The sequence below is a fragment of the Dysidea avara genome, chromosome 1 (genome assembly GCF_963678975.1).
Source record: "Dysidea avara chromosome 1, odDysAvar1.4, whole genome shotgun sequence".
Classification (NCBI taxonomy): Eukaryota; Metazoa; Porifera; class Demospongiae; order Dictyoceratida; family Dysideidae; genus Dysidea; species Dysidea avara.
The window spans coordinates 60,993,774-60,998,746 of record NC_089272.1 but is presented as its reverse complement, the minus strand read 5'-3'; positions in this window follow the sequence as shown (position 1 = coordinate 60,998,746).

The following is a 4,973-nucleotide window of genomic DNA, read 5'->3' as shown; positions in this document are numbered from 1 at the left end:
TGTTGTACTGGTTGAAGTCAAGGTACCGTTTGTCAAAATAAAGGTTGGGTTAGTGATCAAGGTACTGTTTGTTGTAGAAGTTATGGTTGACATAGTGGTTATTGTAGAGGTACTGGTTGAGGTACTAGTTATTGTAGTTGAGGTACTAGAGGTATTGCCAAGGTAGAGGCTGAGGTACTGCCTGATGTACTAATATTTGAATTCATCTCGAAAACTCTTTTGTTCCTCTCTTTGGCTCGTGCTTCTCTTTCTGAGGCTCTTTCACTAGCTGCATGTACTACTGCCACATCTATAGCTTGCTGTGTCCAAGTTCCAGTGTGGGGAACCAATCAACATTATGCTTATCTATTGTGTCAGCAGGCTTCCCTACAGAGCATTTGATGGTGTGACAAATGTTAAACTCATGAGTATCAATGATATCAAATCATGGATTATAAATTTCCTAGCTACTCAGGAAATGTATAATCAGCATATCAATGCATGCACTAGAGACGTATATGCACTTTCAATAGATACTGTACTCACTAGCCACAAAATGACACTCACAAACCCAGACATTTGCTAGCTTCTCCTCCGTTAAATCCTCTCTCGAAATAGCTTTCAGCCAGGTCCTCCTTCGCTCTCTAGTAATCTCCAAGATTTGCTGACCTTGATGCTGAATAATGGCTGGAAGCCTATAAAATGAACATTTAGTCTTGGATGACTTCTTGGAGCTGTTGGAGCAGTTAATTATCGCACATCCAACCATATTTAAGCAACAAATAAACAAACAATTAATCCTTGAATAAGCCGTAAAACCTTGAATAAACAGTAAACCACGAGATACGCCACTTACTAACTACTGTCCACGTGTTTCGTGATACAGTGCGGCAACAGGTGGTACAGCAATATGGCGGCGGGGGGTGTGTCAGTAAACGTCATTTACGGTTACCATGGATATGCAAATGCTCTATCCTGGATCATAAGATTTGTCTCAAATTCTAGAATTGAATGGTACCGATCCGATTGAAATTCGACCAAGAGTGACGGATCAGTGCTCGAAAAACACGTGCGTGGGCGAAGAGAATTAATATAGATAATAATAATAAACTACACAAGGGCATCAGCATTGAGCCTGCCCTCGGAGTAGGCCAGATCAACGCAAGCAGGTATGGGAAGATGTACAGAAGATCGATGTCCCCTCAGGCACATGATGGCAGACCTTAATAGTGAGAAGCAAAGCCTACATCTCAACCAAAACAAACATTTACTATAGTTCATATCCCATTTGTCCTCGTATTGGTCTGCCAACTTACCCAATTCTTGGAATAATTTACCCAATTACGTAGTGTCATCTAATTCTACTGACAATTTTAAAATTTTGATTGATAACTTTTATTCTTAATGTAATTGTTTATTGTAATGAGCAGGACTCACAGGCATCATGCCTTTTTCTCTGTATTTAATAATAATAATAACATAGTCTATAATGGTTCGCATTCACGACTATGTTTATGATTATGATTAAATACGGGTAAAGGCAAAGCACGACAATGTATACGAAATATCTAGACTGCAGTCTGGTCACTTGTTATTTCTACCGAGATTTTGATTTACTACGGTGTAATTTCCTTAAAACAGATTAAACGGTAAGTCCCCAAAAAACGGACTAAGACTACAAAGTGGTTCCAAAAAATAATAATTCGCCCGCAGAGGTCAGGAGGTTATAAGGTTTCGAATATCCAGGGCTTCGAATTCTGTTGTCTGCTTGATCGACCTCCACCTATAAACAGCGTTCGAGCAACACAGTAGCTAGTCAGGCACTGCATGTGGTTGCGCAAGTCACTGAGGTCAGCATAGCCGGTTGCAGATCAAAATGATGTTCTTCTGTTCTACGTGGGTCCTTTTAATTGCATTAACAAAACCAAGTGATTCTGCTACTTGTACAGGATATAGATATGGTGGATCATCTCATGTGCACCAATGGGCTTGCTGTGATAACTGCGGAGACCAGGATCAATCGTGTCTTGGAAAGACGTGGCATGGGGGAAGTCCTAATGATTACTGCAACATATGTGGAGACAAAAACAATGGAGCAGGGGGATTTAAAAAGTACGAGTTTGATTGCGGAAACTGTGGTAATCAACAAAGTTGCGCTGATGGATGCCAACGTTATGATAAGCCAGGTAAATGTTATGCATGGCTTGACTGCTTCAAAGATTGCTGCACTGGACAGCGTAAAAGGAGACAAGAAACTACTACACCAGAACTTTTTTGTGGCGATAATATCTGTATAGGAAATGAGACTGCTGAATCATGCCCCCTTGACTGTTGCTATACGGTGAATTCCAACTGCGCACACGATTCACAAATGTGTCAAGAATGTTGTGGCACTCCTACATGTTGTCTGTCTGATAATGCCGAGGATAATGTTGCTAACACTAATACCATTGGGTCGGAGTCAACTGCTGGAGGATCAGCACAAAGTATGAAGTTAGCTTCCTCATCTTTGTATGTGACTGCTTTTGTGCTAGTCATGCATGCTCAGTTTGGATAAACAACTAACTTAGCTGTTGGCAAGTTGAACAAACCTTTGACACAAACACTCACATACATATGTAGCTATATAGTTAGACTAAAGAAATTACTGATTGCATGCATACGTACGTGCATATCTTAGCTTAGGCGAGCTGAGCATTATTATGCAGTGTTGCACATTGTAATTATTTATACACTATTCATATTTTTCCGCTAATGAGAAAAATACAGGAAACTTGCACTAGCAAGAGTCAAAGTACTTTCCTACAGTTGAGATACAGTTGGAGACTGGGAGGCCAAATGCAGATATTATGGAGATATAGTCTTAGTGGAACAAGAGCAATGACATCTGGAGCTAAAGTGGTGTAATTAACTAGTCATATAATATTCATAGTCTTGAAAAATTATACATAACTATATTCAATGTTTTGAAGACCTTCTTTAAATACTTTGATTAATTATAGCTATCATCCTCCTGATATTATTTTTTGCTGTCCATTTCATTGGTTGCATGGTGTTCCAGCTTAGTGACAGTGACAGAATGAATATCTGTGACTGGATATGGAAAAACCTAATCATTATAATGGACTGTTTATTATAGGTACACAAATACACTATATCAAATTTCATTGTCAAAATCAGCCAGGCTTGAGTGGTTTTCTTTTGCTGATTACTTTCCCAAAGCCCAGTGGCAAACCATACGAATGGTGTGGTGCCTTAATGGAGCTCTCAGTGACCAAACTGAGGATAGTTGTATATCATCAGTTTTGAGACTATAATCAAATCTAATTCATATCTACACGTTCCTCTTTAATTTAGTTAGCAACCTCTTGCCCTCCTCTCCAACCCATCCTAAGTGGAGTACAGTCAATCTCAAGTTAAACACTATCTAAAATGGTGGGAAACTTAGCTCTTGCTGGGCTACTTGTACAGTGGATTCTCTGGAAGATAAGAAGAAATCATGGTAGCTACATGTATTTTCAAACTAGCTAAATACTTAAACTGGCAATTCTTGATAAGCAATAAGACTGGTTTTTCCAGAGGTACTCGTGCACATTTCTAATCAACTTTTTTTAGCTATTAGAATATAACAACATATGTCATCTGGAAAAGATTGTTTGAATTAGAAGATAGGAAGAAGCATGGAATGAAGTAGTGTACTATCACACAATCCAGGACAAGTCTACATAATTACAGTACTTTAAATCACTGTGTCCTGTGCCTACAAAATATGGCTAATGATACATATTGCTAAACTAGATATGTATATCTAACAACCAAAGATCAAGGACAAGTTCCAGTTGTAATTTTATATAATCTCTAGCATATAAATTATACTGTCATAATGTTGCAGACATTTACTACTAACTATGCATCCACCATCCACCTACTATGCGTCCACCTACTAGCTAACTATGCATCCACCTACTAGCTACTTTACTATACCATTATGACAGCATTATAATTGTGGCCGAATTTTGGAAAATCACCCTTAAGTTTGCACATAAAACAGCTGTTATAATTTTATATATCTATATTGTAACATATAGTACACTCCTCAAAAACAATAAAGGTATTTAGGTGTATTCTACTAACAAATTGGTACAGTAATTCAGTGATAAAAAGTTCTATTCAGGAACAGTGTGATGTGTCAAATGCATCCTTCATATGGGTGCATTTTCCAAAATTCCCTTTAAATTGTGTGTCACCAATATGACATTGAGTCACAACTTGCAGTTAGTCCTCAGATCTAAAAATACTCTGCCAGGAACAATACAAGTGAACATCATTGTAAAAGTCCCCCTTACATTGGAACATTGTTCTATTAATTGTTTTTGTACTAGGTTAACATGTAATTATACTTACTATAATAATTGTTTGCCTAGACACTCAATTCCACTATACCAATTGGAATGTATATGCTATAACATAACTTTGTCATCATGTGTATATACACTGTACTGTGAATTGTTTGGGCTTTGAGTACTATAACATGAAAAAAATTCTGGCAGCTTTTTGTATGCTATTATCCTTAGTTTATGGCACAAACTGGTATATTGATGGTACAGAATCAGTCACTCAGAGTTGGAGGCCTGATGTGTAATTGCAGCCTAACTAGAGCTCATTCTGTTGGTCTAAATTATGGTTAACCCTGGAGTCAAAAGCCTTGGCACCGTATTTACTTTGTTAAATAATACCATGGTGTTTACTACCATAGTTCAAAAAAATTGATGGGGCAACCAAACTCAGCCTATAACTTAATGCTCAAAAAAGCTCTCTTCCTCAAACTGGATTGTGGCACCACTCAAGTGCAGCTACTACTATGAAGGTGTGGCATTTACGAGGAGTCCTTCACTTCCAGAAATGTCGTCGACCAGTTTAGAAATTTATACTTATTGGTTAGAGAAGTCAATAGGATTTAACCTATTTCTAGGCACAGCAATGTAAATACCATC